The sequence below is a fragment of the Papio anubis genome, chromosome 1 (assembly GCF_008728515.1).
Source record: "Papio anubis isolate 15944 chromosome 1, Panubis1.0, whole genome shotgun sequence".
NCBI lineage: Eukaryota > Metazoa > Chordata > Mammalia > Primates > Cercopithecidae > Papio > Papio anubis.
Genome location: NC_044976.1, coordinates 32,988,212 through 33,015,740, shown reverse-complemented (window position 1 = coordinate 33,015,740; position 27,529 = coordinate 32,988,212). Strand labels below are relative to the sequence as shown.

The window sequence follows — 27,529 nt, the reverse complement described above, 5'->3', positions numbered from 1 at the left end:
TCTGGAGTTCGAGACCAGCCTGGCCAACAGTCTCTACTAAAAGTATAAATAAAAATTAGGTGTGGTGGCACTTTTACACTCTACTAAAAGTGTAAAAATTAGGCCTGTAATCCCAGCTACTCTGGAGGCTGAGGCAGGAGAATCACTTGAACCCAGGAGGTAGAGGTTGCAGTGAGCCAAGATCATGCCACTGCACTCCAGCCTGGGGGACAGAGCAAAACTCTGTCTCAAAAAAAAAAAAAAAAAAAAAAGTTGAACAGGAATTGTCTGCTGTGGTTACAATAACACTTTGGAAAATGTTGAATAGATGATCTCTAAGGTCCCTCCTCACCTCTACTCCAAAATGTAAGGTCTTTGAGGCTAGGGACTGTTGTTGACACTTGTCCCCTGACTTTGCCTGCCTAGCACCCTAAGCTCCCTCCTTGATTTAAAGGAATCTCATGATTCTTGGAGGGAAGCAGAGCTCCATCTCTCACTATGGAGGTCACAGGGAGCAAGATATTTCCTCCTCCCTGTTTCTGGCTGCTGGGTAGGGGTATGTGATCTTGGTTCCAGACTTAGAATCCAGAGACGATGGCCTAGAGACAAAGGGACAGTGGAGGATTCAGAGAGGCCGTCCCCACAGGCAGGAATGGGCACCTACAGTAGCATTCTGCATGGATTCTAAATGAACACACAGATGGGCCTAGGAGAGAGACTGGGCTTCTTTTGTGTGGATCTAGGAGTTTGTTTCAAGGCTTCAAGTACAAATAGAGAGATTTTAGGTCAAAATATAGACAGAGTTTTGGAGTAGGCTGCCTCTAAAGGTAATCTGATTCCTGTTGGTGGAGGTTGCTTGAGCAGAAGCTGGTCAGCTTTTGGTAGAGAGGCTAGATCACAATGGGGTCCAATACCTGGCTGGATGATGTATCAGTCAGCTTTTTCTGTGTAAGAACCATAAAACCTCAGCGCTATACAACAGTAAGGGCTTATGGCTCACAGGGCAGGCAGGTTTGCCTCATTCACATGTCTGGGGGTTAGTTGGTGTTAGCTGGTCTACACTGCCGTGGCTGGCATGACCAGGATGGCTTTGCTGTGCTCCACATATCCCTCATTCTCTCTCAGGCTCACCCAGGCTTGTTCTCTTGGCTGTGGTGGAGGCACAAGAGAGCAGATACAAATATGCAAGGCCTCTAGAGGCCCAGACTCAGGACTGGTATCGTCACTTCTACTGCATTTTGTTGGTCAGAGTAGGCCACAGGCCAGGCCACATTCAAAGGTGAGGAAATAAACTCGACCTCTTCAGTGAGATAAACTGCAAAGCATTAGGACAAAGCCTGTGGGTAGAGGGAGGGATGAAGAATTAGGGACATTAATGCAATGCAAAATAAGTGGCGGTTAGACCACTGTTTTTCAACCTGTGTTCTATGCAAGCCTAAGTTGTGCACATTTTTCTCAGATATCCCTATAAGCCGTGGGGGAAGCTGAGTGGGTTGGAAGTTTTCCTCCGGACTGTTGTAAAAGCCTTTTAACTTAGTATGAATAATGGTACACATTACTGAGTACTCACTACACATCTGGTATATTTTAGCTCCGTCTTTAATCCCTTAAGAACTCTTGAAATGGGTATTACTACTTTTGTCATTTTGTTGATGAAGATACACTGAACCTTAAAAAGGTTGAGTAACCAGCCCAGAGTCACATGGCTGGTTTGGCCTGTCTGATCTGAGCGTCCTAGCCCTCAAATACTCTGCCCTTCCACCTCCTGTCTTTCCATTCTTGGGGCTGCCGATTGGTTTGACAGGTACTGGGGAGAGACCCAGACTGCAGAGAACCAGAGGACAGGTGAGAGCACAGAGGGAAGGCAGGAGAGCACAGGAGTGGCTGATGGGCAGAGGATGGGGTGGCAGAAGGGATTGAGGTTTTACATGGGGTGAAGGGCAGGTGTGCCTGTTACAGGGGTTACATCCTGAGGCAGAGCCATCCTGAGTGTGGGGGCTCCCCTAGGTGAATCTGGGCCAAAAACTCATTTACTTCCTCATTCAACCGAGGACTATCGAGTGCCTACCATGTTCTAGGCACTGCTGTAGGTACTGGGGAATAAGACACACCAGGTTACTGCCCTTTTGAAATTTACTTCCCAATGGAGGGAGACAGATAGTAAACCTATAGGCGAATCCATAATATAACTTCAGACAGTCATAAGAACTGAAGGCCTGGTCTCCCTGAAGGGGATTCCCCAGTGGGTTCAAGGTTGGATTGATGACAGAATACACAGGCGAGGAGTCACCTTCCAGTGGTCCCTGTGGGGCTGTGCTGTCTGGCCAGAGGAAGAGCGCAGCCCAGAGGTAGACCGGCAGGAGGCCAAGCCTTTTTGGATTGAATTCTCAGGCCAGGGCCTTAGGTGTCCTGGGGCAGGAAGCAGGTGTGGAGTTGGATAAGGACAGAGCAAAAATAGAGCTGAGGATAGTAAGGAAAGATGAGGGAGGACTGTGAAATCAGAGAGGGGGTATGGGGGGTTGGGTTAAGTTTGACAGGATGGGGTCTAGTTAGAGAACAGCCTGTGGAACAGGGCCTGGGCGACCCTTAGCTTCCAGGGATCTTAGGTACCAGAGATCAGTTCCAATGCCAGCTCAGAATGCAGTTGCTTAAAGTAATGCATGGAAGATGGATTTTGAGGCAGGCTCCCACTTCAGTGGGAGAGAAAGACCTTATTGATTGGTAATATCTGCCATGGTCATGTAAAGGAGAGGAGGAGCACAGTACAGCAGTGCACTGGGGGATTGGTGGGAGCAGCCCACCTTTGGGGGTTATTTTATCACTAATATCCTCTAGAATTGCCAGTGCATGGTGAAAATAAAAAGCTGTCTGAGTTTTAGGCAGCTTTATTGTTCTTTTTAAATGTGCTAGAGACAGTGCACCCCCTTACTGCCCATACCTTGGGTTGACCACTCCCATCCCCCACTTTGGCACGCCCCTGTACACATGCAGATGGTAGAGCAAAAGCAAAGCACCCCTTTCTAGCATCTGTTATAAACCTCCAGGGGCAGGACGCACCCTGCCTTTTTTCCGAAGACCTGGACTCGAAGGATAGCTTTCTGTGTTGCGTTGGTCAAATCACTTGGCTTTTAGAGCTTTTCTTCATCTGTGCAGTGAAACACTTGGTGTGGCCTCATTCTAGCACTCTGGTATACATGGACACTCTGGCCCTGAGCTGGTGGACACCAGGGGTTTTGTTTGTACAAGAGCCCTTGGGCCTAGTTGGAGAAATGATTGAAAGGTGTTTGAGAGTTGATTATTTGCTTCCTGGACAGTACTATTAAGACCCTCCCCCAAATAGAGGGAAAATAATTACTGCCTCAGCCTTTTGAAGGGGAAGGTCATGGATAGGAATGGAAGACAGAGGTGAAGTGGAGTTAAAGGACATGGACTCTCTCTGGGCAGGGTTGGAATTGGCAAGGACAGCAAGACGTAATCCCTTGGTGGTGTTCAGAGCTGTGAGGTTGGCTGCAGGAGCTATGACCTTTGCAGAGAGGTCATTCTTTTCCTTCGAGCTAAAGAGGGATCAATGGGGCCAGAGTCTCTCTGTGTACAGGGTATGGAGATGGTGCGGCCTGGGGGAGCAAGGGTTACATCTACAAATTGGGGTGATGCTCCCTGCTTTACCAACAGTGGCAGGGCTGTCAGTGTCCTACCTATACTCTCTCGGTACTGACCATCCTTGCACAGCTGTCAACTTGCATTTCTCTGCCTGAGGACATTCTCTGGATACAGGAGCATACTCAGCTTAATCATGGAGCAGTCTGGAAGCTTAGAGAGTTTAGATGCGGGGGACAGCTCTCAACCAATGATGTGTAGGAGTGGTGGATAAATATTCCAGCTTCCTGCACGGAAAGCTGGGGAGGAAGCCCCAGTCCATGGGCCGCAGTTGAACCCCCTGTCACAACAGGGGAACAATGGCTTGGATGGCATCTCTGGGGGACGATTTTATTCTGTGCTGTCTCCACGATGTCCCTAATGGGACTGAGCCCCAGTTGTCCACAGCAGTCCCTGTTCACCCTATATTGGCTTCCTCCTTTCTTTATCTCTTTTATGGTAGCTTTCTGGGATCAACCCCCAAATAAACCATTTTGCACTCAAATCTTTACCTCCTGCTTTGGGTGAAGGAGGGGGGATCCCAAACTAAGACATTAACCTAACTGGTCTGTTGTGAGCTTTCTGATAAGAGATACAGCTCTGGCAGGTTGATGATGGTTTCTGCAGCAGCGCTCTAGGAAACTAATACAATAACCTGGTAAGTGCTTTGTAAACTAAAGACTCCTACAAATATAAAGGGCTCTGGGACTGGTCAGGGCATGGTGAAAAGCACATGAACTCTGTGGTCAGACAGATAAAAATTAATATCCCAATTGGGTACCAATTGCTGCGTGACTTTGAACAAGTCACTCAGCCTCTTTAAACCTCTATTTCCTTATCTGAAGAAGGCCATGGGCAGCAATCCATACTTCTCATGGTCTCTACAAGCACTGAAAAGCGTATTGCTGGCAAAGGGACTGGCATAGAGACTGGCCGAGGAGCAGGCACCCGATAGAGCATTCCAGCTCTTGAAGGCTAGCCTGCTGTGCTTCTGAGGTCAGTGATTATATCTGTGGCCTGGCAGTCTCTTCTCTTTCTCTGAAAGGCTTGTGGTTGGGTGCTTTATTCCTGGAGTGGCAGGCGCTTTCTGTCCCCCGACCTGACTCCGAACCTGGCAGGCTGGCCAGAGTGACCTCCAGGGCCAGCCTGGTCCTGGCCCTGCCTCTGCAGCCCCACCTGGCAGCCAGGCCTGTCCATGCTTATCAGTGTCTGTGTTTGCTCAGCGTGGGTACACTCCTCCTCCTCCCCTTTGGAAAACAAGAAAACATGTTTTGCCAGTGACGGGGTGGAGTGGGGTGGCCTCTCTGGCTCCAGGCTGGGCCCCCAGCGAGGCTGCCAGTGGGCGGGCAGCCTGTTGTTGTTGGAGTGGAGAGCTGGCCGGCCAGCCGCCTGTTTCCTCCAGCTGTCCAAGCACGGTGAGCTGGGGAGGAAGCCCCCAGTCCGTGGGCCCCAGTTGAACCCCCTGTCACAACAAGGGAACAATGGCTTGGACGGGCTGGTGGGTGGGTGGAAAGGCAGCCCCCTCTGATCCCTGCTTCCACCAGTGACAGAGACAGGTTGATGGGGTGGGGAGATTTGCTGTCCTCTTACTTCCCCCACCCTCTGTCTTGTTTTCCACCTTGTTGGGCACACCGTCTCCCACCTCAGGGCCAAGGAAAACAGCAGCCTCAGGAAACATCTCTGGGCTGCTGCTGGGGTTCCACAGCTTTTGGAGGCAGCAGGGCTGGGGGAAGGGGCCAGAGTGGGATTGCCACGGCACAGGCTGCATTCTGCATGGGACTGTCGCTAATGAATCATGATCTGTTTCCCCTGGGACACCTTGAGGATTTTGTTTCTCTGCATCTTTGTGTCTTCAGGCCCGGTGTATGACCTGGCACAGGGCACATGGCAGAAACAATTTCTTGACCCAATCAATGCAAGATTGAACATATGAATACATTTAATTTCTAGCTCTGCTACCTGGTGGCTGTGTGACTTCCAGCAGGTTACATAACCTCTCTGGGCCCTATTTTCCTCATCTGTAGAATATGTACCTTATAGAATTATTGTGAAAATTAAATGCACTTCTAGCATCTCAACTTTCTCAGGGGGAGTGTACCACACAATAAACCCAATAGATTTTAGCTATCATCAGACTGTTGCTGTTGGTGGTGGTATTGTCAGTGTGTGATTGAGAGGAAGTTGTTACAGTATTTCCAGTAAGAGGTCTGTACTTACTTTTGTTTCCATGGGTACAGGAAAGAGAGCTGAGCAGATGCCACTTCTACTGGGGCTGAGAGTGCATCTCTCTACTAATCCACAGGCTTCTCTGTATGGTATGCTGGCCCCTGGGAGCCTGGTCAGCTCTAGTAGTCTTTGGGAATTGGGAAAGTAATTCTGGGTCTACCGAGAGACTCATGTGTGTCAGAGGCTGTGCTGGGTCCTTACACATCCATTACCTAGTGAAATCTTCACAACAACTCTGTGAAGAGGACATTATTATCCCTATCTTATAGATAGTGACACTGAGGCTCAGAGAGATGGTATCACATGGCCTTAGCCTTTTTTGTAGAGCAGAGATTTCAGTCTGGGTCTTTGAAACACCAAGCCATGTTCATTTGATTGTGCCTCCCTGCCTAGCGATAAAGATGTGCTACTTAACATCCTGGACTGTTGGTGGAGATTTGGCTCATCAATGATTGTAGACTCAGGTTGTAACAGGAAGTAAAAATGTAGGTTCAAGTATAGGGCCAGGAATGGAAACTGAAGAGTGAGAGGCTGAGCTCAGTATGAACTACGGCTTTTGAGGAGTTGTGTTCAAAGTAGGAAGGATAAGGATAGAGCAGTATTGTGTATGGTTATACATATATCTGGGTATATTGGGTTAGTTAGACTAATACTGTAACAACAACAAAAACAAAAACCCAGCTCTCTATTGCTTAACACGATAAAGGTTTGGTTTTTGCTTATTTCAGAGTCCAGTGCAATGGTGACAGCTCTGCTCCAGGCAGTCATTCAGGGACTCAGGCCCCTGTCATGCTGTGGTTCCATTGTCTTCTAGGGTCTGAGTCCTCCATTGGATCCTCTTTATCGTCCAGCAAACAGAGCATAGAGAAGGCACCGCAGCCTTAACTACCTTATTAAGAGGTAACACACATCATTTTTACTCTAATTCTATTGGTGAGAATTAGTTGTGTAGTTCTCCTAGATTCAAGGAGTCTAGAAATGAGGTCCAGCAGCATTGTCAGGAAGAAGAGGGTAACATGACGTAAGTGAATCCTAGCAGGCTCTACCACAATAATAATCATTTAAAAATACAGCTAACAATTATTGAACTCTTATGTGTATGATACTGTGCTCTGTACAGGTTATTTCATTTAATTCCCATTTAATATTTGCAACAACCCTGTGAAGAAGGTAGATACTTACGGAGATGATTCCTCCACTTTATAGATCAGGAAACTGGTAACTATTCATCTGCTTTCTCTCACTAAAGTTTTGTTTTTGTAGAATTTCATGTAAATGTAATTACATGGTATCTTTTGTGTTTGGCTTGTTTCATTTAGCATGCTCTTGAGATTCACGCATGTTATTGGCGTGATCAGTTTTTTTCATTTTAGGTTGTCTACAGGGTTTTGTAGTGGCATTTCATTGTGGTTTTAACTTGCATTTCCTTAATGACTAGTATTGAGCATCATTTCATGTCTTTTAGTTAATACTTTTTATGGAGTTCCATTTATCATTATTTTCTTTTATGGTTTGTGCTTGTTGTGTTGTTAAGAATTCAATGTCACAAATCTTTACCTAAATCAAGAATTTCTCTGGAAGTTTTATATTATTAGCTCTTACGTTTAGGCTTTTAAATCTATTTTAATTTTTATGTATGGTGTGAAGTATAGGCTGACATTAATTTTTTTCTCCATATCCAATTGTTCCAGCACCATTTAATGAAAAAAAAAAAAAATCCTGACCTCACTGATTTACTTTGGAATATTTGTCAAAAATCAACTGACTATATATGTATATGTCTATTTCTGGATTCTATTCTGTTTTATTTCTCTATATGTTTATCCTTATGTTGATACCACACCCTTTTGATCATAGTAGTTTTACAGTAAATCTTGAAAATAGGTAAGGTATATACACCAATCTTGTTCTTTTTCTAGGCCAGTTTTTATCCAAAAGCATGCTAAGATTTTCATTGAGGTTGTATTTAATTTGTAAATCAATTTCAGAGGAACCAGCATCTTAAAACATGGAGTCTTGTTATCCATGAACATGGTATCTATCTTATTTATTTAGATCTTTAATTTTCTTCACCATGTGTCATAGCTTTCCAAGTAGAGGTCTTGTACATATTGTTAAATTGATGCCTAGTTTTTTTAAAAAATGATTTCAATGCTATTGCAAATAGTGTTTTTAAAAATTCTGATTCCAATGATCCTTTGTGGTATATAAAAATATAGTTAATTTTTGTATATTGGCCTTATAAATTGAGATCCTGCTAAATTCACTTATTATTTCTAGTATCTTCTTGTAGATTCCTTAGGATTTTCTAAATAATGATGTCATCTGAGAATAAAAATAATTTGACTTTTTCCTTTACAAGATATATCACTTTATTTCCTTTTCCTTGTCTCACTGCACTGGACAGTAAAATATTAAACAGAAGTGGTGTGGTCAGACATCCTTGCCTAATTTACCACTAAGTATGATGTTAGTTGTAGGTTTTTTATAGACACTCTTTACCAGATAGAGGAAGTCTATTCTTAGAAAACTGAGTTTATAATCATCAAGTGTTGAATTCTGTCAAATGCTTTTCTTGCATCCTTTGAGATGATCATGTGTTTCAGATATTCTAATGTTACACCAATCCTGCATTCCAAGAATCAGCCCACTTATTCATACTGTATTATCTTTTCTATATATCACTACACTTTTATAAGAATTTTATGTGTCTGTGTTCACAAAGGGTATTAGTCTGTAATTTCTTTTTTTTTTGGTGTGTTGGGGGTGCGGTGATGGAATCTCGCTGTGTCACCCAGGCTGGAGTGCAGTGGTATGATCTTGGCTCACTGGAACTTCCGCCTCCTGGGTTTAAGCAGTTCTCTGCTGCAGCCTCCCAAGTAGCTGGGATTGCAAGCGTGTGCCACCATGTCTGGCTGTAGTCTGTAATTTCTTTCTTTTTTGTGAGTATCTGTTATTTTACTCAGGCAGATGCTTGCTTGCAAATTAAGTTGGGATATGTTCCTTCTTTTTCTGTTTTCTAGAAGAGTTTGTGTAGAAGTGTTAATGCTTTTTCTTTACAATTGATAGCATTCATCAGTGATGTCGTGTAGGCCTGGAGTTCTCTTTGTGGGAAGGTTTTAAACTATGAACTTTATTTAAGACTGTCCAGGTTATCTATGTCTTCTTGAGCGAGCTTTGATTGTTTGTATTTTCAAATAATGTGCCCATTTTATCTATATTGTTGAATTTGTTGGCATGAAGTTATTCATGATATATCATTATTCCTTTAATACCTATGGGATCTGTACTCTTTTATACTTGATATTGGTAATTTGTGTCTTTTTCTGTTTGTCTTGATCAATCTGGCTGGTGGATTATCCACTTTATTTATCTTTATATTTATTTTTAAAAAGTCAGCTTGGTTTGATTTTCTCTATTGTTCATAAGGACTTCTGTTCTTTTTTTGTTTTTTTTTTTGAGACAGGGTCTTTCTTTGTCACCCGGGCTGGAGTGCAATAGTATGATCACAGCTTAATGTAGCCTTGACCTCCCTGACTCAAGAGATCCTCCTACCTCAGCCTCTTGATTAGCTGGGACTACAGGCACACACCATCATGCCCACCTAATTTTTAAATTTTTCATAGATACAGAGTCTTACTATGTTGCCTAGGCTGGTTTCAAACTCCTGGACTCAGGCAATCCACTTGCCTTGGTCTCCCAAATTGCGGGGGTTACAGGCATAAGCCATCTGTTCTTATCTTTATTATTTTTTTCTCTTATTTTGGGATCAGTTTTTTTTTTCTTGCTTCTAAAAGTAGCAACTTAGATTATTGATTTTGGTATTTTCTTTTTTTCTAATATAAGCATTTAAAGCTACAAATTTTCCTCTAAACACTGCTTGAGCTGCATTCTACAAATTTTGTGTGTGTTTTCATTTTCATTTAGTTTAAAATATTTCCTAATTTTTCTTGTAACTTCTTTGACCCTTGATTTATTTCTTTGTGTTATGTTCCAAATGTTTTGTTTTTCCCAGGTACCTTTCTTAGTTTTAAATTCAATTTAATTGTGGTCAAAGAACATAATTTGCATGATCCAAATCTTTATAATTTGTTGAGACTGGTTTTATGGTCTAATATTTGGTCTATCTTGGTGATGTTTCATGTGAATTAAAAAAAATGTATACCCTGTGCTTAATAAGTGGAGAATTGTAAAAATGTCAGTTGGGTTGAGTTGCTTCATAGTATTCTTTGAGGCTTTTAAATCCTCACTAATTTTTTTTTTTTTTTGGTCTACTTGTATCAATCACTGAAAAGCGAGGGCTAAAATCTCCAGCTATAATTGTAGATCTGTTTCTCCTTTCAATTTTATGAGTTTTTGCTTCATGTATTTTTGAGACTCTGTAACTAGGTGCATACTGATTTAGGATTGCTACATCTTCTTGAACTTATCTCTTTATATTATGAGATGCCCCTCTTATCCCTAGTCATATGCCTTGTTCTGAAGTCTGCTGGTCCGGTATTTATATAGCCACTAATATAGTTATCTATTAGTATTTGCGTGGTATGTTTTTCTCCATTCTTTTTATTTTTAATTTATTTATATCTTTATGTTTGAAGTGAGTATCTTGTAGGCAGCATATAGTGGGCTCTTGCTTTCTTATCCAATTTTGTAATTTCGTTCTTTTAATTGGAATGCTTAGATCATTTGCATTTAATATAAGCACTGATATAGTTGGATTTAAACCTATCATCTTGTTATTTTTTTTCTCTTTGTCCTGTATGTCCTTTATTTTTTCCTTTTTTCGGCCTTCTTTTGAATTAATTATTTTGTATGATTACATTTTTAAATTAAACTTTTATTTTGAGATAACTGTGGATTCACATGCAATTGTAAGAAATAATACAGAGAGATTTCATGCATCCTTATCTAATTTCTACCAGTGGTAACATCTTTCTAAACTATGGCATAATATTGCAACCAAGTTCCTGACTTTGATATAGTCAAGATATAGAATATTTCTACTACCACAAGCACCCTCATGTTGCCGTTTTATAGCCATACCTGCCTACCTTCTACTTATACCTTCTCCATAACCCCTGGCAACTACTTCTTTTTTTCCATTTCTATAATTTTCTTAATTTGAAGATGTTATATGAATGAAATTGTATAGTATTTAATCTTTTGGGAGTGGCTTACTTCACTCAGCACAATTCTCTGGAAATTTATCCAGGTTGTTGTATGTATCAATGGTTTGTTCCTTTTCTATTACTGAGTAGTATTCCACAGCATGGATATACTGTTGTTTGTTTAACCATTCCCTCATTAAAGTTGTTTCCAGTTGTTGGCTATTATGAGTAAAGCTGTTACAAACTTTTGTCTACAGATTTTTTTTTTGGTAAACGAAAGTTTTCATTTCTCTAGGATAAATGTCAGGAGTGTAATTTCTGGGTCATGTAATAGTTGTGTGTTTACTTTTTAAAGAAACTGACACACTATTTTCTAGAAACATTGTGCCATTTTACATTGCAACCAGCAGTGTATGAGGAATCCAGTTTCTCTGCATCATTCCCAGCATTTAGTGTTGACACTATTTTTTATTTTAGCCACTCTCATAGGTGTATAGTGATATTTCATTGTGATTTTATTTATATTTATATTTATATTTATTTATTTATTTACTTAGAGATGGAGACTTGCTAGGTTGCCCAGGCTAGAGGACAGTGGCACAATCTCAGCTCACTGCAACCTCCACCTCCTGGGTGTAAGTGATTCTCCTGCCTCAGCCTCCCGAGTAACTGGGGTTATAGGCACACGCCACCACGTCCAGCTAATTTATTTTTGTATTTTTAGTAGAGATGGGGTTTCACCATATTGGCCAGGCTGGTCTTGAACTCCTGACTTCAGGTGATCCACCCGCCTCAGCCTCCCAAAGTGTTGGGATTACAGGCGTGATCCACTGTGCCCGGCCTCATTGTGATTTTACTTTGCGTTTTCCTGATGGCTTATGATGTTGGGTACATTCTCAAGTTCTTATTTGCCATCTGTATATCTTCTTCAGTAAAATGTCTCTTCACATCTTTTGCCCACGTTTTAATTGGATTGTTTGGATTTTTTTTTTTACTGTTGAGTTTTTTTCTTTTTTGAGACAGGATCTCTGTTGCCTAGGCTGGAGTGCAGTGGGGTGATCATGGCTCACTGCAGCCTCGAAGTCCTGGGCTTGAGTGATCCTCCCACCTCAGCCTCCCAAGTGCAGTGATTACAGGCATGAGCCACTGCACCTGGCCTACTATTGAGTTTTGAGGGTTCTTTATATATTCTAGATACTAATCCTTTGCTGGATATATGGTTTGCAAATATTTTGTTCTCTCCACAGCTTGTCTTTTTATCCTCTTAACAGGGTCTTTCACAAAGCACACGTTTTTTAATTTTGATGAAGTCTGATTCATCAGTTTTTCCCTTTGCAGATCATGCTTTTAGTGTCAAGCCTAAGAATGTTTTTTGCCTAGCCCTAGATTTCATTTCTAAAATTTTATGATTTTACATTTAAGTCCATGATCCATGTGTATAAGGTGTGAGACTTAGGTTGAAGTGCATTATTACTGTTATTATTATTTGCCTATGAATGCTCAATTGCTACAGCACTGCTTGTTGAAAAGACTATCTTTCCTCATTGAATTGCTTTTCTCAAAAATTAGTTGGGAATATTTGTGTGTGTCTATTTCTGAAGTGTCTATTCTGCTCCACTGATGTGTCTGTCCCTGCATGGCACCATGTGGCTTGGATTATATAGCTATGTGATAAGTCTTGAAATTGGGTTGACTGGTTTCTCCCACTATATTCTTTTTCCCCCAATGTTTTTATTAGCTATTCTAGTTCCTTTGCCTTTCCATATAATTTTAGGATGACTTTGTCTCTATGTATAGAAAGACTTGCTGGGGTTTTGAAAGGAATTGCATTAATTCTGTAATTTGGGGAAAATTATCATCTTTACTCTGTTGAATCTTCCAATCCATGAGTATAGCATATCTCTCCACTTATTTAGCTCTTTTTAAAATTTTTTCATAAGCATTGTGTATTTTCTTTTTCTTTCTTTTTTTTTTTTTTGAGATGGAGTCTCGCTGTGTCACCCAGGCTGGAGTGCAGTGGTGTGATCTTGGCTCACTGCAACCTCTGCCTCCCGGGTTCAAGTGATTCTCCTGTCTCAGCTTCTCAAGTAGCTGGGATTACAGGCGTGCGCCACGATGCCCGGCTAATTTTTGTATTTTTAGTAGAGACAGTTTTACCATTTTGGACAGGCTGGTCTCGAACTCCTGACCTCAGTTCACCTGCCTGTATTGGTCTCCCAAAGTGCTGGGATTATAGGCACGAGCCACTGCCCCTGGCAGCATTGTGTAGTTTTAAGGAAACAAGTCCTGCACCTGTTTTGTTAGATTTACACCTCAATTTTTTTGGGTGTTGTAAGTGGTATTGTATTTTTAACTTTAATGTTAAGTTCAGTGCTATCGTATAGAAATAGAGATGGTTGTCTACATATACAATTATGTCATCTGCAAATAGGGACATTTTATTTTTTCCTTTCAAATATGTATATCTTTTATTTCCTGGCTCCCTATTTGGTTTTCTCTACATCACACTGGCAGAGGTGTTGGAAGCACCTTGTTATAGCCTAATGAAGGTGAACGTCTAGGCTCCTCACTCAATCTTTGCTGGTGTAGATAGGAGTGTGGCTACACTGTACAATGTTATGTACAAATGTACACATATACAACATTGTGAGTTATACGGTTTTTTCCTGGTGTTTTCCTGGAATAGACTGGTTATTGTCTAAAGGTTTTCTTTCTTTCTGTGCTGCCATTTTCTTGTCCTTTGGCTAAAGAGAGTAGGCTTTTGTTGGAGCTTTATTTTTGGTCTGTGCCTGTTGGCATTTAAAGGTTGCCAGCTTCTTCACCTCCAAATTTGGGATTTTTGCGGCCAAAAGAAAATCCAGTGAACTTTGTCATCTCATGTCATTCCTCTGGTCCTAAGGTCCCTAGGTCATCTTTATGGAAGTGGAAGCTACATGATTATGTTTTAGCTCTACTACTAGCTTATGAGTTATACCTCTTTTAAAATATATTTTTAATGTGATTTCCATAGGGCTTACAATATTAATCTTTAACTTATTATCACATTCTACCTTCAAGCAATATTATACTGCTTCCCATACAAGAACCATATAATAGTATATTTCTATTTTTTTTCTTCTCCTGGTCTATGAGCTATTACTGTCATGTTTTATTCCTACATATGCTATAAACATCATAATATAACATTATTTTTTGCTTCAAACAGTCAATTATCTTTTTTATTTTTATTGTTTTTTTGAGACAAGGTCTCACTATGTCACCCAGACTGGAGTGCAATGGTGCGCATATGGCTTTCTGCAGCCACAAAGGCCTGGGCTTGCGTGATCTTACTGCCTCAGCCTCCTGAGTAGCTGCGACTACAGGTGTATGCCACCACGCTGGACTAATTTTTTTTTTTTTTTTTTTTTGTGTACAGATGCAGTCTTCCTATGTTGCCAATGCTAGTCTGGAACTCAGGAATCCTCTTGCCTTGTCCTCCCAAAGTGCTGGGATTACAGGCATGAGCCACAGTGCCCAGCCACAGTTATCTTTTAATGAGATTTAAAAAAGTGTCTTTTATGTTTACCTACATATTTACAATATTTTCTCCTTCATTCATTTATGTAGATCCAAATTTCCATCTGTATTATTTTGCTTCTTCCTGAAGAACTTCATTTAACATGTCTTGTAGTGCATATCTGCTGGCATGAATTCCCTTAGTTTTTTCTTGTTTGAAAATGTCTTTGTTTAGCTTTAATTTAAAAAAATAACAGCTTTGATGAGATATAATTCACATAACATACAATTCACTAATTTAAAGTATGCAAATTCAGTGGTCCGTAGTATAGTCACAGAGCCGTGTAACCCATCAGCATGATTTTAAAACATTTTTTTAATACTAGAAAGAAACTTTGTACCCATTAGCAGTCACTTCCCGTTGCTCCCCAAGCTCCCAGCACTAGGCAATCACTAAACCTACTTTCTGTCTCTATAGATTTGTCTATCTGGACATTTAATATAAATAAAATTACGCAATCTGTTGTCCTTGTGACTGGCTTCCTTCATTTAGCATAATGTTTTTATACATGTTGTAGCATATATCACTCACCTTTATTTTTAGAATATATTTTCTCTGGGTTTAGCGTTCTAGCCTGATAGTTGTTTGTTTTTCTTTTTATTTTTAGCTTTAAAAATGTTGCTCTTGATTTTGGCTTGCTTAGTTTCTGATGAGAAGTTTTCTTTCATTCTTATTTTTGTTCCTCTGTGTGTCATATTTTTTCTTTGGATGCTTTTAAGATTTCTGATTTTCAAGTTTTGATTATGATGTGCCATGGTGTGGTTTTCTTTCTTTTTTCTTTTTTCTTTTTTATTATTATACTTTGAGTTCTAGGGTACATGTGCATAACGTGCAGGTTTGTTACATATGTATACTTGTGCCATGTTGGTGTACTGCAACCATCAACTCGTCAGCACCCATCAACTCGTCATTTACATCAGGTACAACTCCCAATGCAATCCTTCCCCTCTCCCCACTCCCCATGATAGGCCCCGGTGTGTGATGTTCCCCTTCCCGAGTCCAAGTGATCTCATCGTTCAGTTCCCACCTATGAGTGAGAACATGTGGTGTTTGGTTTTGTGTTCTTGTGATAGTTTGCTAAGAATGATGGTTTCCAGCTGCATCCATGTCCCTACAAAGGACACGGTTTTCTTTATATTTATTTTGCTTGGTCTCCATTGAGCTTCTTAGTTGAGATTCTGTGAGTTTATTATTTTCACCAAATTTGAATTTTTTGGTCATTTTTTTCTTTAAATTCTGTTCCTAATCCCTCTTTTCTCTTTTCACTTCTCAGACTTTCTCTTTGTTAGACTACTTGATACTGTCTCATAGGTCACTGATGCTCTGCTCAATCTTTTTGAATGACTTTCTTTCTGCACTTCATTTCTAGTAGTTTCTGCTGGTGTGTCTTCATGTTTACTGTAGTGTCTATTCTAATGTAAATCTCATCCAATGTACTTTTTTTCTTCTGATATTGCATTTTATTCTCTCTACAAATCCCATTTTGGTCTTTAAAATTTATTTTCCTTTTTTTCTTCAGCATGTTCATGTTTTCGTTTATATCATTGAGAATATATTTTTATATTTATAAAGTAACTCTTTTAATTCATTTTCTGCTAATTCCATCATTTCTGTTATTTAGGGGCCTGTTTATTAAATAGTTTCTTGGTTTTGGGTCACTTTTTCCTGCTTCTTTGCATGCCTGGTAATTTTTTATTGAGTGTTGGACATTGTAAGTTATAATTTTTGGATGCTGGGTTTTGTTGTATTCCTTTATAAAATATTGGAATTGCTCTGCCATGCAGTTGAGCCACTTGGGATATTAGATCTTCTTGAGGTTTGCTTTTTAGTTTTGTTAGGGTGAGTCAAGAGGATCATTTCGTGTGGGGCTAATTTAGCCTGCTCCTATGTGATGCTAATGTCAGGACTTTATCCAATGCCCCGTGTATTCTGTGGTTTTTCCACTCTGGAAGATGCAAACATCAACTATTCTTAGCCTTGTGGAGCTCCAGGATTTGTTCAGCTTATAGTTTTTTATTGATGATTGCCTTAGGAGTTTCACCTTATACATGTAGTGATTGCTACTTAGGAAAACACTCAAGGGTACCCTTCTGAAGATCTCTGGAACTCTCTTTCTCTGTGCAGCTCCATCTTCTGTGGTATTCTGTCCTAGAAAGTCTGGACATTTTTGCCTCCCTGAATTCTGAGCTCTTTCTCTTCAATTCAGCAAGACTGTGGGTCTCTGTTTGGGTTTCTCTCCCTGCTCTGCAGCCTGGAAACTGTTTTCACAAGTAACTGGGGCAATGGTACGGCTCACTTTATTTCCCTTTTCTCAGAGTTCTTCACTGCCTATTGTTCAATGTCCAAAAGGAGTTGCTTCATATATTTTGCCTGGTTTTCTAGTTGTTTATGGTTGGAAGAAAGTTTGCATATAAGTGTCATTTGTGAGTAGAAGCAGAATTCTCCATTAGCTTTTAAATTCAATAACTTCTTTTTTTTTTTTTTTTTTTTTTTTTTTGAGACGGAGTCTCGCTCTGTCGCCCAGGGTGGAGCGCAGTGGCCGGATCTCAGCTCACTACAAGCTCCGCCTCATGGGTTTGCACCATTCTCCTGCCTCAGCCTCCCGAGTAGCTGGGACTACAGGCGCCCGCCACCTCGCCCTGCTAGTTTTTTGTATTTTTTTTAGTAGAGACGGGGTTTCACCGCATTAGCCAGGATGGTCTCGATCTCCTGACCTTGTGATCTGCCCGTCTCGGCCTCCCAAAGTGCTGGGATTACAGGCTTGAGCCACCGCGCCCGGCTTAAATTCAATAACTTCTAAAATTATTTCTGTGTTTGATTTAGATTTCTTTCTCCATGGACTTAGAAAAACACCTTATTTTTCCTCACTTTTGGTGCCTTTTTGTTTTTTTCTCAATAATATAAAGCGTACTTATTCATATCACATGAATATTTTCATAATAATATTATATAACACATCACCCCAAAACTCACTGGCCTAAAACAAAAATCACATATTTTTATGAGTCTGTTGACTGGCTGGAACTAGGCTGGGCTCAGCTGGGGGCCTCTGCCTAAAACTGGGGCAGCCGATGTGGCTCCACTTTTTACTGTAGATCTGTGGTCAGCTGGGGCAGTTCTGCTTCTAGTGTTCATTCAGGGCCCTGGCTGAAAGGCAGCAGCCACCCCGAGGAAGTTCTTGTGATGATCGCAGAGGCACAAAAGAACAAGCAGAAGCATTCAGGCTTCTTAAAGCTGAGTCTGGGAATCATCCATGGCTACTTCCTCCTCAAGTCATTTGCCAAAACAAGGCACCTAGCCAAGCTCTAAGCTGAAAGGTGTAAAAGTATACTCTGCCTACAGTGGGGCCAGGGCAAGGGTGTGGATGCAGGGAAGGATAAAGTATTGAAGCCAGTAATTCAAACTATTACATAAATTATTTATTTATTTATTTATTTATTTAGAGACAGAGTCTCTTTCTGTTGCCCAGGCTAGAGTACAACGGCACAATCTTGGCTCACTGCAACCTCTGCCTCCCATGTTCAAGCGATTCTCGTGTTTCAGCCTCCCAAGTAGCTGGGAGTACAGGTGTGCACCACCACGCCTGCTAATTTTTGTATTTTTAGTAGAGACGGGGTTTCACCATATTGGCCAGGCTGGTCTCAAACTCCTGACCTTAAATGATCTGACCACCTCAGCCTCCCAAAGTGCTGGGATTACAGGTGTGAGCCACCGCACCTGGTTTATTACATGAATTTAAAATCCTGACCAATGGTTCAAAGATTTGAAGTGTTTGGAAGTGAAATTCTTCTGTATATTGTTTTTGCATACTCCCATTCGTGGTGCATTATTTTCTGGTGTGTTTTGTCATTTTGGATTGGTGTTCAGACATGGTAGGGCTTTTAGAAATGGAACTTCCATGTGGCCTGGCTTGAGGAAACATCTCTCAAGAATAATTTTCTGTCAGTTTCTTCTAGGTACCCTAAGGTTCACATTAGACAAGGACTCTTTATTATGTTAATTTCTCAGATTGGAGGTATGTGAACTTTGCAAGGAGTAGAAAATTGAACCCTAGACTGGGAGCAGTGGCTCACGCCTGTAATCCCAGCACTTTGGGAGGCCGAGGCGGGTAGATCACCTGAGGTCAGGAGTTTAACACCAGCCTGGACAACATAGTGAAATCCCGTCTCTACAAAAATACAAAAATTAGCTGGGCATGATGGCGGGTGCCTGTAATCCCAACTATTTGGGAGACTGAGGTAGGAGAATAGCTTGAACCCAGGAGGAAGAGGTTGCAGTGAGCTGAGATCACACCATTGCACTCCAGCCTGGGCAACAGAGCAAGACTCTGTCTCAAAAAAAAAAAAAAAAAAAAAGAAGAAAAAAAGAAAATTGAACTCTATATCATGTAGAGCAGTGGTTACCAAATCTCTGGTGAGGCATTTTTCCTCTTACTAGAACCAGGGCTGAGAGAGACAGATTGTGTACTGGCTTTATGCAGGAGACTCAGTTTAACCTCCTCAAGTGGGCCCAAAGCCTTGTGCCTTATTCCTACATCATCATTGGAAGCCAACCCCTTGTCACCAAAAGCAGGACAACAAAAAGCATTGGTAGGCCAGGCACGGTGGTTCACGCCTGTAATCCCAGCACTCTGGGAGGCTGAGGCGGGTAGATCACTTGAGGCCAGGAATTTGAGACCAGCCTGGCCCACGTGGTGAAACCCCATCTCTACTAAAAATACAAAAAATTAGCCGAGTGTGGTGCATACCTGTAATCCTAGCTACTCGGGAGGCTGAGGCACGAGAATTGCTTGAACTTGGGAGGTGGAGGTTGCAGTGAGCCAAGATTGCACCACTGCACACCAGCCTGGGCGACAGAGTGAGACTCTGTCTCAAACAAAAACAAATACAACAACAACAACAACAACAAAAGCATTGGTACCCACATATTCATTTTAGTTTTAATTTCCTCTTTAGTTTTGTTGTGTTTATTTTTAGCTCAGTGTTACACTCGAAAAGTTGCTTATAAAATTTACCCAGCATTTCTTTATTTTTTTCTTCAGCTTTTATTTTAAGTTCAGTGGTACCTGCACAGTGTGTAGTTTGTTACATAGGTGAACATGTGCCATGGTGGTTTGCTGCACAGATCATCCTGTCACCTAGGTGATAGCATTCATTAGCATTCATTAGCTATTTTTCCTGATGCTCTCCCTCCCCAGCAACCCTCACAGGCCGCAGTGTGTGTCGGTCCTTCCTCAGGTGTCCGTGTGTTCTCATCATTCACCTCCCACTTATAAGCAAGAATATACGGTGTTTGGTTTTCTGTTCCTGTGTTAGTTTGCTGAAAATAATGGCTTCCAACTCCGTCCATGTCCCTGCAAAGGACATGATCTCATTTCTTTTTATGGCTGCATAGTATTCCATGGTGTATGTGTACCACATTTTCTTTATTCAGTCTATCAGTGAGTGGCGTTTAGGTTGATTCCATGTCTTTGCTATTTTGAATAGTGCTGCAGTGAACATACACGTATCTTTATAATAGAACGATGTATATTCCTTTGGGTATATACCCAGTAATAGGATTGCTGTTTACCCGGTGTCTCTATCTGTTTTGTATAGTGAGGTTTCTCAGGTTCTCTCATTAGCTATTTTGCTATTTTGTATACGCTCTTCTCTTTTCCTGGATTATTCCCAATATCCACTTATACTTTAGACTCCATTTCTTCTGAATCTTCTGGTAAATTAGATATTCTTCTTATTCTTTCTCATGGGGAAATTATTTTCCTTCGTAGTATTTTTATATTTTGTGATCTTCCATGCTTATTTAACTTCTGCTTTTCGCATTAGACTCTCAGCTCCTCATAAACAGAGATCAGATCTTTTTGTTTTCCACTAATTCCCAGAGCTTAGTACAATGCTTAGAACATAGCAGGCCCTCTGTAAGTGTTTGTTGAATGAATAGTCATGATATTTACCACGTGTCATTACAGTCGTGTATGTGATATTAGTTAGTCAAAGTACTTTCAAGTGTGGTTTCCAAAAGCTTGCTGGTTGCCTGCATTAAGACTGTTCTAGTCTGTTCTAGTCAACCTTTTAATGAATGATTGGATAATGACATTTATGGACTGTGTCAGAGAACTATACAAGCTTTTTACCAGTCAAGATTCTTGGTTGAAAGCAATAGAAATGGACTCTGATTAATTTAAAAAGAAAATGAATTTAATTGAAAAGGTATTATTTAACTTTACAACTGATGGGAAGATGGAAGTAGGTTTTTTGTTTGTTTTTTTAAATTTATTTATTTTTTTGAGATGGAGTCTCGCTCTGTTGCCTAGGCTAGAGTACAGTGGTGCGATCTCAGCTCACTGCAAGCTCTGCCTCCCAGGTTCACACCATTCTCCTGCCTCAGCCTCCTGAGTAGCTGGGACTACAGGCGCCCGGCACCAAGCCCGGCTAATTTTTTTGTATTTTTAGTAGAGACGGGGTTTCACCGTGTTAGCCAGGATGGTCTCGATCTCCTGACCTCGTGATCCGCCCGCTTCAGCCTCCCAAAGTGCTGGGATTACGGGCGTGAGCCACCGCACCCGGCCGGAATTAGGTTTGAACAGGATCCAAGAAAGGAAAAGCCCAGTTGTTATAGTTTGAATGTTTGTGTCCCCTCTAAAGTTTGTGTTGAAACTTAATTGTCAATGTGCTAATATTAAGAGGTGGTAACTAAGGTAATTAAGTCATGAAAGCAGAGCCCTCATGAATGGGATTAGCAACCTTATACAGGGCTGGAGGGAAACAGTGCCCCCCAACTTTTGCCCTTCTATCCCTTCTGCTATGTGAAGACACAGTGTTTGTCCTCTCTGAAGGGTGCAACAGCAAGGTACCGCCTTCAAAGCAGAGACAGGGCCTTGCCGGACACCAAACCTGCCAGGATTTGGTGTTAGACTTCTCATCCTCCAGAACTATGAGCAATAAATTTCTGTTCCTTGTAAATTACCTACTCTCAAATATTTTGTTATGGCAACACAAATGGACTACGACAGAAGTTGGTATGAGAAGTGGGGCATTATGGTAACAAATACCTAAAAGTGTGGAAGCAGCTTTGGAATTTAGAAATGGGTAGAGGCTGGAAGGAAAAGATTGGAGGTGTATGCCAGAAAAAGCCTAGATGATCCTGAACAGAGCATTAATCACCATGAATAGTGATTCTGGTGAGGGCTCAGAAGAAGAGAGCTGTAGAGAAAGCCTAAATCTTCTTAGAGACTGAGTTGTTGTGAGCAGAATGTTGGTAAAAATATGAGTAGTATGCTGGGTGCTGTGGCTCACGCCTGTAATCTCAGCACTTTGGGAGGCTCACTTGAGCTCAGGAGTTTGAGACCAGCCTAAGCAACATAGGGAGACCCTATCTCTGCAAAAATAAAAAAAAATGTGCCAAGCTTGATGGCGCATGCCTGTGGTCCTAGCTACTTGGGAGGCTGAGGTGGGAGGATCACTTGGGCCCGGGAGGTCAAGGCTGCAGTGAGCCAGGATTGCACCACTGCACTCCAGCCGGGGTAACAGAGCAGGACTCTGTATATAAAAAATAAAGTAAAATATGAGTGGTAAAGGCAATCCTGATGAGGTCTCAGATGGGAATGAGGAAATATGTCATTGGAAACTGGAGGAAAGACCATTCTTGTTACAAAGTGGCAAAGAATTTAGCTGAACTGTATTCATGCCCCACTGCTTTGTAGAAGGCAGAACTTAGGAGCCATGACCTAGGATATTTGGCAGAAGAAATCTAAGTGTTCAGGGTGCTGGATGATTTATCTTGAATGCTTATAGTAAAATGTAAGAAGAGAGAAATGAATTAAAGATGGAATTTATAATCAAAAGGGAAGCAGAATTTAAGCCTTTGGAAAATTTTCAGCCTTGCTATGTACAGAATAAAAAAGCATGTTCAGGAGAGAATACCAAGGGGGTAGTCAAGTGAATGTTTGATAAGGAGATTAGCACAGATGAAAGGGAGCCAGATGCTATTCATCAGGATAAAGAAAGAATGACCCCAAAGGCATTTTGGAGATTTTTGAGGCTGCCACTCCCATTATAGTTCCAGAGTGCCAGGGCCTTGAGAACTGAATGGTTTCAAGGGAAGGGCCCAGGGCACCCACGATACCTCAGGACTCACTGCCCAGTTCTGCCTTCAGTTTCTGCTCCCCAAATTCTGGTACAGTGCTCCTTAACCACCCGAGCTGTGGCTCAAGTGGGCCCGGGTATGGCTTGTGCTCTGGAGGGCACAAATGGCAAAACTTGGCAACGTTCCTGTGGTGCTAACTCTGCAGGTGCACAGAGTGCGCAAGCTGTGGAGGCACGGCTACTTCCACCTACTTTGCAAAGGGTGCTTCAAACAGCCTTGCCAATGCCTAGCGACCATGGGAGTGGGGCCACCTCAGAGTCCCCACTAGGGTAATACCCAGCAGAGCTGTGAGGTCAGAGATACTGCAGACAGCCCCAACTTGGGCAATGCTTAGTAGAGCTTTGGAGGCAGGGCTGCCCCCAAAGATCCCAGACCTGTAGAGCCACCAGCCACCAGCCACCAGCATGTAATGTCAGCCAGGGAGAGCCACAGACACCTAACTCCAACCGTTCGGAGCTGCTGTGTGGGCTGTGCTCAGAGAAGCCATGGGGGTGGGGCTGGCTGGAACCTTGGGGGTTCAACCTTCATCTTACTGTGTCCAGAAGGTGGCACAGGCGTGGAGTCAAAGAATATTATTCTTTTTCTTTTTTCTTGAGATGGAGTCTCGCTCTGTCACCCAGGCTGGAGTGCAGTGGCACGATCTTGGCTCACTGCAATCTTCGCCTCCCGGTTTCAAGTGATTCTCCTGCCTCAGCCTCCTGAGGAAGATGATTCTCTTATTGAGCTGGATCCCCATTTGCCCCATTTTATTAAAACACTCAACACCTCCCCTGCAGCTGCCAGCCTGTCCCCACTCCAGGTCCAGGGATGTAGCCTACTTTTCTTTCCTTTTGTGTTCCTTTTTGGATTATAGATGCGCACCACCATGCCTGGCTAATTTTTGTACATTTAGTAGAGACGGGATTTCATCATGTTGGTCAGGCTGGTCTCAAACTCCTGACCTCATGATCCACCTGCCTCAGCCTCCCAAAGTGCTGGGATTACAGGCGTGAGCCACTGTGCCTGGCTAAGAAGATTATTCTTAAGCCCCAAGATTTAATGCCATTTGCCTTGCTGGCTTTTGGACTTACCTGGGACCTGTTACCCTTTTCTTCTTTTCTGTTGCTCCCTTTTGGAATGGGAAAGTCTGTCCTGTGCCCGTTATACCTTTGTGTTTTGGAAGCACATAACTTGTTCGATTTCACAGGCTCACAGCTAGAGGAGAATTTGCCTCAGGATGAGTCATTTCTTTAAGTCTCACCTATATCTGATTTAGACTTTAGACTCTTGATTTGATGCTGAAATGAGTTAAGACTTTTGGGGCTACTGGAATGGAAGGAATGTATTAGGTTGGTGCAAAAGTAATTATGGTTTTTGCTATTACTTTTAATGGCAAATATTTTACATGTGAGAAGGACATGAATTTTGGGAGTCAGGGGCAGAATGCTGTGGTTTGAATGTTTGTGTCCCCTCTAAAATTCATGTCAGAACTTAATTGCCAGAGTTGTATTAAGATGTGGGGTAGGGCCTTTCGGAGGTAATTCAGTCATGAGAGCAGGGCCCTCATATATGGGATTAGTGACCTTATAAAGGGCTGGATGGACTAGCTAGGCCCTCCTTTTTGCCATTCTGTCCCTCCCACCATGAGATGATACAGCATTCATCCTCTCTGGAGGATACAGCAGCAAGGAATCATCTTGGAAGCAGAGACCAGGCCCTCACCAGACATTGAACTTGTCGGTGCCTTGATCTTGCCTTCCCAGCCTCCCAGACTATGAGAAATAATTTTTTTTAAAAAAATTACCCACTTGCAGGTATTTTATTATAGCAGCACAAACTGGCTAAGATACCAGCCAAGATTCATACTATCATGGACATAGTTTGCTTAGAATTCCTTATCTGATGATGCTGTCACTGGACATGTCCTGCTGTGTTCTCGGATTCTGTAGTCCCTGCTCACTCACTATCATACTACTGGGCTTGTCTTTACCTTCCTCGTGTCTTTGCAGCACTTTCTGGAGGGTCCTGGGTGGAAGCATCTGGTTGGCTGAACTTAAGTCATGGGCTTGCCCTGCTTGTTAGGTTTTGGTACAAAGGTACTGTCTCTTCACTTTGGCTGCCATAATGGAAGACAGAATCTGCCTTCAATTGATCTTAGGATGCTCTCCTCAATAGGAAGGGATTCATATGTCTGTTCAGAGACAGCTGCTAACCCCAAGGAAGAGAAGAATTCTCTTATTGAGCTGGATCCCCATTTGCCCCATTTTATTATAACACCCAACACCTCCCCCGCTGCTGCCAGCCTGTCCCCACTCCAGGTCTAGGGATGTATACTTTCCTTTCCTTTTGTGTTCCTTGCCTGCCTCTCATGCAGTCTGTTAGAATTCATTTCTAATGTGGCTGTGGATAGGGTAGATCTCCTGTGTTCTTTACTTCTTCATATTCTTTGAAAAACAAAAACAAAAGCAAAAATCTCATAGACTTTACTGTCTTGAAAGAGCTTCCGGCTGAGTCCTGTCAGAATCTCTGAATTCAGTTTGATTAAATTCTATAAACTTTAATGAACTCATTTCCCTGATTCAGAAAATAGTTGCTCTTTGTAGGAATTCCCTGATTCTGAGCACTGGGGATGCATAGTTCAGACCCTAAAAGACCTAGAAACCCATAATATAAAATTCTTTTGTCCAGTTTTTTTTACTCTTTTTAAAGCCTTTCAGATGTTGAGAAGCTTGGGGCATTTTCACTTTTTGGCATAGTAAATATTATTATTATTGTTATGTATTTTTAAGACAGAGTCTGTCTCTGTTGCCCAAGCTGGAGTGCAGTGGTGTGATCTCAGTTCACTGCAACCTCTGGGTTCAAGTGATTCTCCTGCCTCAGCCTCCGAGTCACTAGGATTACAGGTGTGAGCTGCCATGCCCAATTAATTTTTGTATTTTTAGTAGAGACGGGGTTTCACCTTGTTGGCCAGGCTGGTCTCTTCTGACCTCAAGTGATGCACTTGCCTTGGCCTGCCAAAATGCTGGGATTATAGGTGTGAGCTGCCGCACCTGGCCACCATAGTAAATATTAAAGGATTGTATAGATAGAGTTACAAACATTGTGGAATGTTTCAAATATGTGAACGTTGTTTTGTAAACAGACATGCTAAAACACCATTGTATGTATAACCTTATTTGTAAATAATGTCAAAAATACCATTGATGTTGCTGTTGGGTTGGTAAAGTTCTTGGTCTTGGCCTGTCCCTTGTTATCTCTATTCTAGGTATGTCTGGCTCTGATACACCTTTTTGTCATCTGCTCAGTCCTTCTGGAGGCCTCTCTAGAGATGGCAAACCATCCGGGCTCCCTATCCCTGGTTCTGTCCTTGGCAGGACTGACCACCACAGGATAAGGCTGGTCTCTAGAGATGGCAAACCATCTGGGCTCCCTATCCCTGGTTCTGTCCTTGGCAGGACTGACCACCATAGGATAAGGCTGGTTCTTCCCACGGCTAAAGCTTGGCTTTTCCACCTGTTATCCTAACCTAATGCCTGGACATCACCTCTTGGAAAGCATTATGCACCTTGTGCTGGACTTGACTTCCTTTGTCTGCCTTTCATGGGAATTCACCCTCCCTTTACACAAGAGTTCCTATTTTCGGTTTTAGAGATTGCTCTGGGTCATCGCTGAGCTAAACTGATAGAGGTTCCTTGAAATCGGCAAATGGCCTGGATAATCAGGCCCCTAACCTCAGCCTTCTGTGATACTTTGCTTTTCCATTTCCCATTCTGTGGGGTTGGGTGGAGCAAGGGATATGGTCTTTTAGAAATAGTACTTTTCACTTAATGAAGACCTCAAACCCAGGAATAAGCATAATCTCCACCAGGGAATGCCACTTAATTGCGTTAAGCTTCTTGGATTTATCAGATGAAGGATAAACCTGATTTATATCGAAACCAGGAGTGGCTGATATTCTGGTTGACAAAATCCAGATTTAAGAGGATAGTTCTTGTTAGTTGGATCAATGAGCTAAAGTGGATATGATATTTAATTGGTACAGATGTCATATTTGTCACTTTCGTTGCCCAAATTCCCAATTACATAAACTCGTATTTAGTAATAGCTTAGTGGCATCCCACTTATAAAAGGCTCAGGGGTTTTAGTTGGAAATATTTCCAATTTACTATAAAACTAGCATAACCCTAGTTATAAAACATCTTCACATGGCACACACAGATGTCAAGGAACAATTTTACTTAGGGCTTTTGGTAAAAATTTAAATCAAATGAGACTATGTGGTGTGATGAGATAAGGATGCCTGAATACTTAATTCACATGGGCATCTTTTTGGTGAAGAAGTATAAATTGCTAAGAGAGATTTATGACAAAGAGAATTTGAATAGACAACTAGTTGCTGAAGACAGTGAAAAAGTTTTTGAAGAATGACATAAAAAAGGCACTGAATCCAGTTGGCTTTACAGGCAAGTAACATATCCAAACTTTCAAGGAATTATGCTATTAAAATTATTGCAGGCCTGAGTATAGGATTCCAGGTTGAAAATTGTGTTCCTCAGGAGTTTGAAGGCAGTGTTCCACTGTCTAGTAGCTTCCAGTATTGTTACTGCAAAGTCTGATGTTACTGTGATTCTTGAGCCTATGTGTGAAACTGTGTTCTCTGGAAACTTGTAGGCTCATCCCTTTGTCTCTAGTGTTCTGAACATTTTCAGTAGAGTGTACCTATACTCATCCATTGGGCTGGGCACTCAGTGTCTCTCTCAATCTAGAGATTATTGAATTTTCTTTGATTACTTACGTTCCTATTTTTTCTACTCTTCTTTTCTGAAGCTTTTGTTAGACCTTCTGGACTTGTCCTCAAATCATTTTTTATATTTTCTAGTGTTTGTATCTTTGTCTTTTA

The 27,529-nt window shown here is 41.7% G+C and overlaps 1 long non-coding RNA gene across 1 annotated transcript in view; it reads left to right on the top strand.

Moving 5' to 3' along the window:
• Positions 1 to 231: 231 nt before the first annotated feature.
• The window catches only part of LOC116275180, a 41,159-nt gene continuing 13,861 nt past the window's right edge, over positions 232 to 27,529 (top strand). Inside the window, exon 1 of the long non-coding RNA XR_004184138.1 lies at positions 232 to 5,030. This is a non-coding gene — a long non-coding RNA (uncharacterized LOC116275180). The remainder of the gene's footprint in view (positions 5,031 to 27,529) is intronic.